Here is a 15,332-nt window from a genome sequence, read left to right on the forward strand (position 1 = left end):
GATGCCCCGACCAGCAATCCTTGCTCTGGTCACTGTCCCTTCTTATCTCTGTACCAAACTTCCAGAATACATCAGTAATATCACTGTCTTGCACAATAACCTTCAGCAGATCCTCCTTGCTGGAAAATAGGTCTTAGAATCAAAGCTGAGGCCTGCAAGCTTTATCGAGGCATTATCAGGCAGGGCCTTTCACCGTCCCATTCCACTGCGGCCTTGTATTAGCCTTTCAGCTCAATCAAATTGGTTTATTGTGGCTCCCAGTAAGCTGTGTCTGTTCTCACATCTGGTTCTGTCTCCTCTGACATTCTTTTGCTCAGCATCCCTTCTCCTCCCAAAAGATTCTGGCCTGCATTTCAAAGTCTGAATGAAATTCCTATTACCTCTTCTAGGCCTTCCTCTGTGCCTCCCTGCCAAAAACAATTTCCCTTCCTCTAAGAGTTTTCTAGCTCTGAACTCCCTGCTCTCAGTACCCACGACCTTAAGTGAATTTACCCCTCCTCCTGTATCTGGTTTTCAGAGTGCTGGGACATCAAATCCCACTGCTGTTCAGTTTTACGTGAGGCTTCGGTTCTCATTGCTCGTTTCCGCACCAGCTGGTCAGCATGTCGGTTCCTTTCAGTCTCTCACGGCACTGTTAAGTCTCTCACGGATCTGCTGGGCTCGGTGGAGTCCACCTTCCCTGCCGACCTCGTCACAGAAATGCACCGGCATTTGCCGTCTGGCTGATGCCATTTCCTTTGCTCCCATTAAAAATATCACCTGGCTAACACATGGCCTTTCCTCCAGGGACAGGCATTTCTACTGCTTACTCGATGTCCATTTTCTTTCTTTACTGACAATGACACCTTTTAAAGAGCAAAAGCTATAGGATACATTTTCTTAAAAACACTCCTCAAAGTCACGAGTGACTAAAGGAAAAATAAGTATAGCTCCTTAGGTGAGAAAGTCTCTTACGGAAGTGGACTCAGAAGGACAACCTATTCCTTTCTTCCTCACCAGTCTCTTTCTTCCTGTATAGAACTCAGCTGATATGGGTTATAATTGGAAAAAAAAAAAAGACTCCTGACCAAGAGAATAAAATCTCTGGCCTGGGTGTGTGGAGACCAAACATTGCAGGTGGGCTGAGTCAATTTTTTTGACTGAGGGACCACTCCTAAGAAGACAGACTCACTCTAAGCAATGCTAAAGTGATTGTTAAATAGTTAAAGAATAACTAATTGTTTAATGAACTACTCCTATTTTTCCCCCACAGAATCCCTGCCCCTAACAAGCAACTGGGAGACAAACAGGGAGAGCTGCCCTAACTAGATAATAAAGAAGGTCTATCTCCAAGATGGTTACCTTCCTCTTTTCCAAGATGGCTTTTTTCCTCGGCTTCCAGACCTAAAGTAAAAGCCTTGCAGCCTAAAATAAAGGCCTGGGGAACTATTTTTTTTTTCTTTCACCCATATGAATCTCTTGCTGATGGACCCACCTGACTGGCTCACTGCCAGACGGAGACATGTTTACATAACAGTTGTGTTCCAGTCAGCCATCCTGTCTTTGTTCAAATTAACCAGCCCTTAACTGGGGAAGAAAGACCCTACAAAGACTTTTACAACCCCATCTCTCAAAGAGAGACTGGATTTAGAGCCATCTTTGTCTCCATGTATTTGCTGTGTGTGTTTATATATTTTTCTCATTCCTAATGAAAGTCTTTCTTCAACAGCTGGTTCTGTCTGCTCCTGTCTGCTATGTTAGCAAATGTCCCCAACATTTTCCTGCCGTTTAATTCTTTAAATGGCTGAGAAAACAAACCCAATCAAGACCCATAAGTGGTGGCATTAGTGCAAAAGCTTGTGATTCACAGCCTCGTAGGGTTGTAAATCTGTCCATTTTTCTTACTAACTCATAATTGTGTAACTTTCTTTTCTTTTATGTCTTTTCTAAGGAAACTTTTCTTAACATTTAGGCTCCATCCCCTAACATTTTGGGTTTCTTCATCCTTTTCTAAAGCCCCCAACAATAACAATGTGTGACTGGTCTCCATGCCACCTTAAATAGCATTGCTTTGACCTTTTTTCTTCCACCCCCTCTTCCAAAAGCAGGTGCTGAGGTTTATAGTTTATCTGACCTGAGTTCTTTCTTTTAAACACTAATGAAATTTTCATTGAACTTACATGAATCTATTCTTAAATTCTCTCATTAATAAAACTACGAACCCTAAGAGGGGACATTAATTTCTTTTGGATCAATTGCAGACTACAATAAGAGGCAATTAACCATTTGATGACCTTAAAAAATTGAACCAGCAATTGGAGGGTAGTGGTGTACAGATGAGATTGCAGCATTCAGAAGGCAGAAACAAGAGAATCTGGAGTTCAAGTCCAGCCTCAGCTATTCAGTGAGTTCAAGACCGGCTTAGCCTACATGAAACCTTATCTCAGAACACATACACACACACACACACACACACACACACACACACAGAGAGAGAGAGAGAGAGAGAGAGACTAATAAAGTATCAAAGAAATCTATGCTACTAATGTCTAGAAATATCTATATTCAAGCTTCTTTCCAATATTAAGCCAAATCATCTTCTATAACCGTAGAGAATACTTATTCTAAAATTTTGGTATGCAATAAGACTCATCTTACCAGTTTTTGATGACATAAGAGATGCCTAGATCTTGTTCCTATGTTCTTAATCCCCTTGTAAACTATATATACAAAGGAAAAATAAAACAAAATGAGGAGTGGAGGGGAAATGTTTAAACCCTTTTTCCAGCTGAAGCAATCACCCCCACTCTCTGCTTTTCATCCCTGGGGAATCCTGAACATTCCCTTCCAGACTTCTTTGAAGCTCTTTGAATGAAATTTGATTTCACCTCAGGCATTTAAGTAAACTCACATAATATTGCAAGTAGCACGCTACTAATCAACATCTGTCCTCGGCCTCCTTCCTGTAGCTGACCCTCCCTAGCTGATGAAAGCAGATGCTCGAAGCCTCACGGAAAGCTTAAAGCTGTCTTTGTTTGCCGTATGACCTGCCACACAGGTGTGCATTCCCTTCCTGTTTCTCTATGCCAAAATGCTTTGCTGGGGCTTTTCTTCCTCTGGTTCACACTGGACACACATGCAGCTTGCATTTCCACTTTCATTTCTGATGCTTCTCACAGCTACATTTCCATCTGCACTGACCTGCTGCGGTTCCAACCCAGTCAGCCATAGCTTGTGTAATCTGATCTAACCTTCTAGACTATCACACAAGCAGACCTCAAGTTGAAGTTCAGCAGATTCAAAGTAACACTGGCTATCATTCTTTCAAACATTTCATTGTCATGTCCTCTGCCTTGGAGAACAGCATCTTAAACGTCAGCCTTAAGAAGCATCCTGGATGAAGGCAGAAGACTTGAGACTTGGCACCACTCAGCAGTTGAATGCCCCAGTTTGCTTCTAGATAATACTCATAGTAATGCTTTTGGCTGAAGCCTGCAGAGTTCCTGGGGGCACTCCATCTGTTTCTTCTTACCTTACCAGCTCCTTGTTTAATTGTCTTCTGGGGGTCTAGACATCAGTCTCGCACCAGAATCGGTTAGAATGAGCTGAACGGTGTGAATATGTTATGGAGAGGTCAAATTATATTCAGAGGAAAATTATGATGGTGATGATGAGAAAGAATAGCCTTAGCATTCTAAGCACATAAGAACTTCTTTCAAAATTCGTCCTTGTTTTCTTGATCATAGGGTATAATACACAGACTAGAAAAAGATTTGATGTATCTGAGTGACATTTGGAATTAAGGGAAAGCAGTAATTGCTAGGAACCAACATGGGATGAAAAAGTAATGAAGGATGCCAAATTAAACTTCATTAATTTTTCCACATAGAAGTTTTATTATATAGACCATATTTAATGATGAGAGCACTCGGGAGAAATTAAAATTGAATGCTATTTTTGTATAACTGCCTTCTATCTAACCAGCTAACCATTGAAGGGCATGAATTTTTAGGTAATTTAGTGGTCTAGAGCTCTCCTGTCCATAACCATGGTATCTTTCGTGGTCAGTGACAACACTCGACAATCAATACTCAATCAGCACTTGGTACGACTGTAGTCTGTGCTTTGATACTTCAAGCCTGTATTAGTTAAAGTTTCTATTGTGTAAAGGGACACCATGATCACGGTAACTCTTATAAAAGAAAGCATTTCACTGGGACTGGCTTACAATTTCAGAGGTTTAGTCCATTATCTTCATGGAGGGAAATATGGCAAAGTGCAGGCAGACATAGTGCTAGAGAAGGCACTAAGAGTCCTACATCTTCATCCATAAGCAGCAGGAAGAGACAGTGACACACTTCCCCCAACACTACCACACTTACTCCAACAAGGCCACACATCCAAATAGTGCCACTCTTTGTGACTCTTTGGGGCCATTTTCATTCAAACCACTGGAGAGCCTAACCATAAAACCTCATTTTTAACACTTGAAGGCCCATGAATTTTTCCCATAGTGACTACTCAGTGAATTTATGTACTTATAGGAGTTTCCTTGATTGCCAGTAAATAATTCAGCTTAAAAAAAAAGAATAATAAAAAAGCAACGCTTTATTGAAGTCTTTGTTATGGCCCTTTACAATGTGAAAGACATGAACTAGGCACAGGCATATCTAGTCTTGCATACGATGTTGAAAACAATTTTCTATAGCTATTTACATAGGATAATGAATGGATAACTTATCTCCAATAGGATTAATGAAAAATCTTCTATATAGAATGTTCCAGAGACAGTTGATTGTTTTCCCAAAATGAAGACTGAGCTTCCAGGTAGCTTAGGTGTAGAACACACACCGAACATGTGTGAAACCCTGCCTGGACTCTATACCTAGCATGCCAAAAAATAAATAAAATTTTAAAAAGAAAAGGCTGACAGAATGGCATGTGTCTATCTTGCCAGCATTTAGGAGACAGAGGCAGGATGATCAGAATTTCAAGGTCATTTACAGAGACAGGCCAGCCTGTAGTATACAATAAACTGAATAGGGATGGGTATTTATAGTCCACTCAAGTGTGATTTGTTCTTGGCCCTTATACAGACACTTCCTCTATCAGGGTGCACATTTCTCTAGCAGCAAAGTTACTTAATGCTCAACAGTTACTGTGTTAGGCATGACCATAGTTTTCCCAAATGATATAAAACTAAAGTACCTGGACAGTTCTGCGCTATCGCTCTCTCTCTCACTCTCTCTCGCTCTCTCTCTCTCCCCCCCCAACTCTCTCTCATTCTCACTCTGTTTTTCTCTGATGTTGTGACATAGAATATGGGTGATTGGGCAGACCTCACATGAGCCTATGTGGGACTATTAAAGACTCAGGGGAATTCTAAACCCTGTGCAAAGCAAGGTCCACAGAGCCTTGCCTCTTGGAGTTGAACTCCTGACATAAGATTAAACTTTAACTATCTACTATATAAAATGTTTAAAACATGTATTAGACACTAGTAAAATAAGATAGAATCACAACTAGCTAAGAAAAGGGCCCTCCTATTGTTTGGTGTCCATGAATGGAATGGGGGTGGTCACATACCGACATGAGGAGGCAGAATGACTTGTGAATATGAGGCCCTGCTCCCCTTTCTTGTGTGGCTCTGGGTAAGATTAATGGCTGCTTGGCCTCTGTTACTTTATCTATGAAATGCTTTCAATTTATTTTCAATAACATATGCTGCATTACTTTATTGTGAGAATTAATGGGAAACCTACATTAAGAGATATATCCCCACTGCCAGTGCACATTCAATCCTTAGGGACTCAACATCTTTGTGCAGACCCATGGTCCCCAAGTTCTCCCTGTCTGCTCCTTTCAGTCTTTATTCTAGTCCATCTCTATCTCTTTGCAACCCCTTCGACCTGTAGGACACAGGCACCACACTTGATTAGGACCCAAAGTGGGCAACAGCAACCAAGGAATGAAACACCCACCAAAGAAAGACAAGATCAAATTGCCACACCAAGAAATCCTTAAAGTGTCATAACTCCAGATGCTAAGCTTCTTGTGCAAAAAGTCAAATATAAACAACCAAGACAATCTGCCTCCTCCAGAACCAAGCAACCCTATTGTGTTAAGCCCCAACAAAAGCAATTTAGCTGAGGCAGAAGACAAGGACTTCAAAACTAGCAATTATGAATACGTTCAAAGGCCTTAAAGAGGCTATGAATAAATGCTTTAACAAAGTCCATGCAAGCAAACAATTGAATGAGTTGATGAAAACAATTCAAGATGTGAAAGAAGATTTAACAAAGAAACAGAATCATTAAAGACAACTCGAAGTACAATAAAACTGGAGATGAAAAACTCAAGACACCAAACCAAAATCCCTGAGGTGAGCCTCATCAACAGATTAAAAGGCATAGAAAAGAGAATTTGAGACCTTGAAAACAAGATAGAAGAAACTGGTAGCTCATCCAAAGGGAATGTTACAATTTTTAAAATCTAGGTGCAGCAAAACATCCAGGAAATGTGGGACACTATGAAAAGCCCGACTCTATGAATAATGAGTATAGAGGATGGAATGAGAAGGAAAAAAAAAACCTAGGCCAAATGCACAGAAAAAAAGAGGAAAATTCCCCAAATCTTTAGGGGGAAAATACCTGTCAGGTACAGGAGGTATACAGAGCACAAATAGACAAGATCAGAAAAGAAACTCCCCATAACACAAAAATCAAAATTTACTGTACAGAACGAAGCTACAAGAGAAAGACCAAGTCACATACAAAGGCAGACCCATTAGAATGACACAGACTTCTCAACAGAGACTCTGAAAGTTAGAAGAGCCTGGATAAATGTCCTACAAGCTCTGTGAGCTAACAGACGCCTGCCCAGACTACTCCATCTAGAAAAACTACCAATCTCAATTGCCATAAGAAATAAAATCAGAAAAAAAACAAATTTAAGAAATTTCTCTACACAAATCCAGCTTGTCAGAAGGCATTAGAAGCAAACTTCAGTCAAAGATTAACTACACCTAAGAGGACATAAGGAATATATAATTCCAGAACTGCTAGTCTAAAGAGCGTGGGAGCTCTGTAGCAGAACAGCAAAATAATAGGGATTAATAAGCACTTCTCATTAATAACTCTCAGTATTAATGGTCTCAACTTCATAATAAAAAATCTAACATATTAGATTGGAAAATAAGATTCATCTTTCTGATGTCTCCAAGAAACACACCTCATAATAAAAAATAGACACCATCTTAGGGTAAAGGGGGGAAAAGATCCTCTAAGCAAATGAAACCAAGAAATAAGAAAGTATAGCTGTTTTAATAGATGAAAATAGATCTCAAACCAAAATCAGAAGAAATAGGTAAAATCACTTCATATTCATTTAGGGAAATATCCACCAAAAAGTTATCACAATTTTAAACTTTAATGCTCCAAGCACAAAAGGAATCCAAATTCATAGAAGAAACAGTACTATAGCTAAGACTGCATACTGACCCTTACAGCATAGAAATGGGTTACTTCATTGTCCCACTCCCACTATCCAGACAAAAACTGACATACAAAAACTAACAGGCCTACTAGATGTTGTCAGAACATTCTACCCAAAGACTAAAGAATATTCTTAATTTCAGCAGCCAACAGAACTCTCTCCAAAATTGACTACATATTTGCACACAAAGGATATCTCAATGATATAAAAAAAAAACTTGAAATAACACCCTGCATCCTATCTAACCATCATAGATTAAAGCTGGATATCAACAACAATAGAAAAGACAGAAGTATACAAACTCAAGGAAGATGAACAACTCACTACTGAATGGAACCTGGAACAAGGCAAATCATGAAGGAAATTAAAAACTTTAGAGCTGAATTAATATGAAAATACAAAAAGTCAAACCTCTAAGACACAATGAAAGCAGTTTGAGGAGCAAGTCCCTAGCACTAAGTGAAAACAGAACAAAAATTCTATGGAGATTTTTGCTTCCTTGTGTTCTGTTTTGGTATTTTCTATCTTACTAGTTTTGTGTTTGTTCTCTCTTTCTCTCTCTCTCTCTCTCTCTCTCTATCTCTATCTCTATCTCTATCTCTATCTATCTATCTGTGTATGTGATATGTGAGAGAGAAAGAGAGAACACAAAGTTGTGTGAGTAGTAAGATGGGGAGGATCTGGAAGGAGGTGAGAGAGGAAAAAGAATATGATTAAAGAATATTGTATGAAAAAGTTTAACAAAACTTTTAAAAGATATGTATTCTCCCAGAGATGATATAAAAATTTTAAATATATATATATATATATATATATATATATATATATATATATATATATCCTTTCTAGGACATAGTCAGTGGCAGATATATATTAGTAATCGTTACCACTTATAGAAAAAGTAAAAAACAGACAACTAGGAGGCATGGAGTACCCCATATACCACTAATAATAGTCATATAAAATGATTTCATTTCTATATAAGGTATAGAATTTTCCTCCAAAACAAAACATTCCCTCTAGGAGGAGAGAGAAGCTCTTGAGACTTAGGGTAAACGAAACATCAGGTGTCTAGGACAGGAGAAACTTTCTCACACTACCCTCCCACACACACACATACTTTAGGAGGTGTAAACAGCTGCTGGGGGAGAGACTGAGCAGCTGGGCTGCAGGGGAGAGGTTTTCTGGCTGCTGAGCCATCTGCAGAGAGCTCCAGGGCTCGAGTGTTCATGAGTCATCAGCTTTGCTGAAGTGGGCTTTTCCGTGAGGCAGCTGACGTGTTTTGAGTCATCTGTGTCTGTCCCTGTAGTAACCTCTTACCCATATTTCCACTAATTCCCATAATAAGATCTCACCGCTCACCGAATTCAACTTGGTGCAGTCCTTACTTTAATCCAGAGCATGTTCCCTATCTGAGGTGAGTAGGGGTGTGAGCATGTGTGTGAGTGTGTGTGTGTGTGTGTGTGTGTGTGTGTGTGTGTTTATAGTTCTTCCCAGGAAATGTCTATCACATAGTATCATAAAATCTCCCCCTATACACATAAAAGGAAAACCCTTACCATGCATCCAGTTCCTAAAACATTGCCAAGTATTGCTAATCTTTGGGTCTACAGTTGTGAAGGATTCTGTTATACTGTAGTCTGTAGAGGACAACATTCCTGACAGACATACTTTAAATCTTTCTGCTTTCCCCCAGCATTTATTTATGTATTAATAATAGTTCTTCTATCACTTCTTAATTGTCAACCTCTCCAGCTATATTCCTCCCTCCATTCCTTCTCACCTTCTTATTTGTATATTCCTCTCAGCAGAATGCCAATATATAAGCTTATATAAACTAAGTAAAAAATTTGATCCTATTTTATTTGATAATGCAGTTTAGTGTAAAGATCCTGAAATGCATTACAAAAATGTAATGACAAAAGCAGTTTCCTTTAGCACTAAGATATACCTATTCATGTCTGAGAGTACCTACTGAATAGTAAATCAGCAAACCAACCACGAGAGATGTTGGTCGCCTGTTGTCCTCTGGAGGGCCAATTACTCTACCACTCTGCGCCAAGGCAACCAAAAGCTCTAGTGATAGGAAAGTGCTTTTAAAACAGTATTCTTGCCTTTTCACGGTGCTAGAAACTAGGATAAGAAAAACACTGGACAAATTTCCTTCTTCCCGGCACTCTCTGACTCTAAAGTAGTAGATATGCACTTACCCCAAGGGGTAGGAGGATGTCTTTCCTGCTTTGGTTTCTATACATCAGGACTCCTGGGAGTCTGGAAACATGTCTGTATGAGCCACATGGGTTAGTGGCATAATTAGCAAACAGATTATGGATAAGTCTGTGTACAATCGTAATTTCTCTATTAATGCAAAGGGGGCTTTTTTATTGATACACTTTGGAACATATCAAGGGAAAGCTTCCCAAGACAGTCATGTGGCAATAAGTAAGTAGCTAGAGGGTAAGAGAAGTAATGGCTAAAGATAAATTATGAGCTACCCAAGTTAAAACAAACAAACAATGCAAGATGCAAAGTATACCAGAAAGAACTAAAGCAAGAAGAAAACAAATAGCAACCAAAAAACTGGCATGTTTCAGTCATTAAGGTCAATTCCACTGGGTACTCCCAAGTTTTATATATTACCAGATATAAAACTAGCACAACACTGCACAGTTTCATAGATAAATAAGAAAGGATTCAGTCTGGCGCGACTTAAAGTCATGGAAAATGTACAGGGAATCTAAGCTTCCTCGCCTTTGAAAGTGTCCCTGGGTGGACATCAACATCCACAAATTTGATCCAGCCTAGGTTTTTCTCAAACTTTAACGAACATAAGAACCACCTAGATAGCTTGTAAAACAGATTCTGATTCAAGAGCTCTGGGTGAGGTCTGGGGGTCTGTACTTTCAGCCCGCAAGTTCTTGGGGTAGAAGAAAGAAGTGGTATGGTTAAGAGGAGGAGGGAGGTTGATGTAGAAATGGCTATATAAAGGGTCAAGGCTAGAACCTCTCATTTCTCTTTCCTAGTTTATGCTTTTATTGTGGCAATAGCAATTTACTTAACTTCCATCTAATTAGGACCGCTGTCAATTATATAACATGAAGCTCGGGCTTCCTTTCTCCGTAGTGTGTCTTTGGCAAAATCCCCATAAAATTAAAATAATCTTAACCTCAAGGAGAAAAAGAACATTGATAAAAACCTAGTAGATACCTTCATACTTTAAAAGATATATAATAAGGTTTTCTCTAATGCACAAGTTTCCAAGTGTCTAGTCATTAGCAACAACATCAGCAACAAACACAGGTTCTTTTTTTATACATATGTGATTTTATGTGGAAACAAATAAAAGAATGCTTATACTTAACTTCCCAGATTCAGAATTTTCCAGTATCCATGCCAAGCCATTGGGCAGGGCTCCAAGAGCTTCCCAGCTGAGGCCTTCCCTTAGACTCTTGATGAACTAGCAATATGCTCAGCATTTCTTTTCCTTTTGATGATGGACTATCTCTAAGTAGCCACATTGAGATTTAACTGCTTGCATTATTGCTTAAATGTTTGCATGCCTTTAAGCACTAATTTCCATTTGTTTCTTAATTTTTTTAAAAAAAAAAGTTCTACTTTTCTTATTAATTTCTGTCACAGAATGACAAGGTTAAAGAAATATTGTGCCTAGATACAGTAGATATTTTTAATACTTCAAACCTAATAAAAAATCTCTCCAGAATGTTATGTGCCTAGGATATTATTAGCTAAGTTCATAGTAATTTTTGCAAAGTTTATATTGAAAAATATCTGTGAAGCTGTTTTATGCGGGCTGCTGTGTATGGCACAGCCATATGGAGATTGTCAGTTGAAGTCTGGGGCCTTCAAAGTTGAAGCTGCTCATTTTGGAAAAGAAACAAAATCTCCAAGGTTGGATGTGTCTTGGGAAGTAACCAAAGTAGACGTGTTCATATGTAATAAAATCTTACTAAAGGCAGTTTGCTTTTCCTGAGTTAGAGAAACCACAGCATACTCTGTCATTGTGAACACAATGACATGTGTGTTTGGTTCAATGTAAGTGCAGAAAGAGCCTGTAACCTGTGTCATGTGCTCCTCTTTGTAAGAACATTACCCCATTGACTGTGCATGTCTATCTGTGTGATTAAGAGATGTTTCGGAGTATAAAGCCTTAGGAATATGTGTGAGCTGTACAATAAACCCACCCCACTCTTCCAGACGCACATGGGTGAATGATGGAATGGAGGCCTCTTCTTTCTCATTCTCCACTTTGTCCCCCAGCAGAGGGTCCATCGCCAGCTATTGGAGGTCATTTGCTGAAACGTCTTTTCCTAGTTAGTGTCAGAGGCAATCAGAATTTCCCCAGTGACAGAAATGCTTACCTGGCGGTCTATCAAAAGCAGTTGTGCTTAATACACCTCCCTTAGAAGACTGTCATATAATGTTGCAGTTGAAGGAAATGGACTCTACTCACCATCATGAAGTGCTGGCCTTTTTACCTGCATCTATTTCCATTCTCCTTGAAGCTTATTTCCTTTGCTTCACTGACTCAACAAATACTTACTGGGCTTCTACAATGTATTAGACACTGCATTGGTGTTGGGAGCATAAAATTAAATAAAATAACCAAAATATCATCCACATAAAGGGTATCATCAAAAACCAAACATGCAACTAAATAAATACTATTAATGTAAAGGTTTATTTCAATCTAAATAAGGCATAAATCTGTTTAGAAGTAATATCTTCCTCTTTGGCTTTCATTTTTTATCATTTGTTTAATACATGGTTATCAAATATCACCTACTAGATATAACTCACAGTACTTGTTCTTCATTACGTAGACATAAAAAGGTGAGATCAGTACTCTATATAGAAGTTATAGATCAGTGGAAGAGATGGGATTAAATAATTTTTTCAAAAATAATACCCATCTAAGAGCTATGAAACAAAATTGCCAATTATTATTAGAAAGCTACAAATCTCTATGTTACACGAAAGTCATCAGATTTGGACATGATTCAACTTTTGTCATCTCCAGAACTTGGAATTGAGCACTAAAAATGTGTATTTATTGAATTATTGAACTCTAACATGAGGATAAGACCAAAGAGTGTAAATATTTAACAATTAAAATATCACACCAAATAAAAAGGAAAATTTAGAAGAAATGCATTTGTGAATAAATGCAATCTACCAAAACCAATCTATGAAATCATAGAAAACCTGAAAAGAGCAATAATGAGGAATAGAATTATATTGCTAAGAAAATGTTTTTCAACTAGGTGGTCCTAGATCCAGGTGGCTTCGCTATTGAAATCTAGGACACACTTGAAGAACCTGCAGCAGGTTAGAAATACTCTCCAACAACACAGCACTTGTCTGCTGCACAAGAGGCCATAGGTTCAATATTCAGCAAAAGAAAAAGAAACAAAACCCTAAAGAACAAACTATCTCAGAATATATAAAAAAAAATGTAAAGGAAATTAGCATTTCTAAATTCATTATGAGATAACATTAATCTAATACCAAAACCAACCAAGAACATAACAAAACAAGGAAACTAGAAGTCTGGGTGTATAGCTTAGTGGTAGAGCACTTATCTGATACAAACAGGACCTTGGGGTCAGTTTATAGTCACCAATAAAAAGAGACTAAGGCCAATCTCTGACATACATTAGTGCAAAAAATCTTAGCTAGAATACTGACAAACAAAGCCCAACATTATACACCTCAAAGAGAGTATACAAAATGGCCTAGTGGGATTTACCTCAGGGATGTAACATACACCAATCAATAACTATACCATATTAACAAAATGAAGGACAAAATTCACTTCTTTATCTCAAGAGATACAAAAATCATTCAATAAAATTTAATATTCTTTGTAACTAACATCAATGAGTTAGGTGTACAAGGAACAAATAGTAAAGGACAGACTCCATAGTTAGAGTGAATAGCAATAGGGAAGAGCTGAAGTAGTTCCTCAAAGGAACAGAAACAAGAAAATGGTGACCACATTCACCACTCTTACATAACATGGTATTAGAAGTCATGGCCAAAGCACTAGGACAAGATAAATAATAAATAAATAAATAGCATCTAAATGGAAAAAAATTAAAATTACAATACTGCTATTTTCGTACATTGGAAGCCCCAATTGCTCTGCAGAAATTTGCCAGAAATTATTAATAAATCCAGTCTTCAGTAATATTGCAAGATACAAAATCAAAATACGTTAGTAGCATTTTATACCATTTTGTACCAATGGTGAGCTTGCTGAAAAGGAAATCAAGAAAGCAATCTAATTCAAAAAAGCTACAAAATAAATAAGTCTGTGTCTACGAACAAATTTTATCAAAATAGTAATGAATCTAAACAATAAGAATTATAAACCACTGATGGAAAAGTTGGAAAAAATAACGGGAAGTAGTAGTACAAGATTCATAGATCGAAATAATCAATATTATTTAAGTTTTCACATTACCTAAGTAATTTATAATCATTTTGCCAATTTGACAAATTGTCATTTGGTTATTATAAATTGGCAATGGAATTCTCCTCAGAAATAAAAGAACAATCCAAAAACTTACATGTAAAAATAAAATACCCCAAGTAGTCAAAACAATCTTGATCAGTAAAAGCAAAACTAGGAACATCCTATCTAACCACAAAACACATTTTTAAAAAGCCTAGCAGCATGCCATTGGCATAAAACAACGAAGAAGAATAGAGAAGCAAGGAAGAAATGCATCCATTAGCAGCCAGCTCACCTTTGATAACTGAAAAGCATAAGAATAAGTGAAACAAACACATACAAACAGCCATTTCAATAAATCATCCTGGGAAAGCTAGAAAGCTGTATGCATGAGACTCCTGCCCCTCACTATAAAAATCAAGTACTGTGGATCAAAGACCTAAAACTGCTAGAATAAAACCATTAGAAACTACAAAGTCATGAGAAATAAAAACAGAGAGGGCAGAGAGAAGAGTTTTCATGTCATCACAACAAGCAATGACATCTTTGGACAAGATCTCTAAATCACAAACAACAAAAGTAGAACTAGACATATGGAGTTGGATACGAAGAAGCATCTGAAAAGCCAAGAAAATGACCAACAGAGTGGAAAGAAAGCCTACAGAAAGGGAGAAAATATTGCAAGCTGTTCACCTGAAAGGGATTAACTCGAGAACAGACCAGCAACAACAAGATGAATATATCAACAGTAAACACTGAATAATCCAATTTTAAAATGACCATATTGAATTTTCTTAAAAGCCATTTCTAGAAAAAAAAAACTAGGGGAATAATATGAATAGATGGTTCTCAAAAGAGATAGACACAAGGTTAAGAAGTATGAAAAAAATGTTTAACATCAGTAAGCATCAGGAAAATGTGAATCAAAATCCCAACATTATCTCATTGCAGTTAAATGGCTGAGTCAAGAAGCCAAAAAAAAAAAAAAAAACCATAGCAGATGCAGATGTGCCAAAATAATGTGGTAGTGTATACATTGTAATAAAAAATGATGAGCTGGGATATACAGTGTGTCAAAAGGGATGTGGGGAAATGTACTTTGGAAGAGCTAGTGTAGACAGTACTATGCAGTTCCTCAGAAGACTAAATTTAGAGCTAGCTGTCTACTCTCCTTGCTTAGTATACAATGAGGCAATCAAAGAGATTCACACATTCCAAGCTTATCCCAGCACTATTCACACGAGCCGTAATTTGGAACCATCACAGTGTTGAAGGATCGAGAAATCACATGTATACAAAAGTGGACTATTCTTCAGACACAAAAAAATAATGAGATGAACATCAGTGTGATCAGAAAACTTTATGCTAAATAAAATAAAAAATA

The sequence above is a fragment of the Myodes glareolus genome, chromosome 1 (genome assembly GCF_982192425.1).
Source record: "Myodes glareolus chromosome 1, mMyoGla1.1, whole genome shotgun sequence".
In the NCBI taxonomy this organism is placed as follows: Eukaryota; Metazoa; Chordata; class Mammalia; order Rodentia; family Cricetidae; genus Myodes; species Myodes glareolus.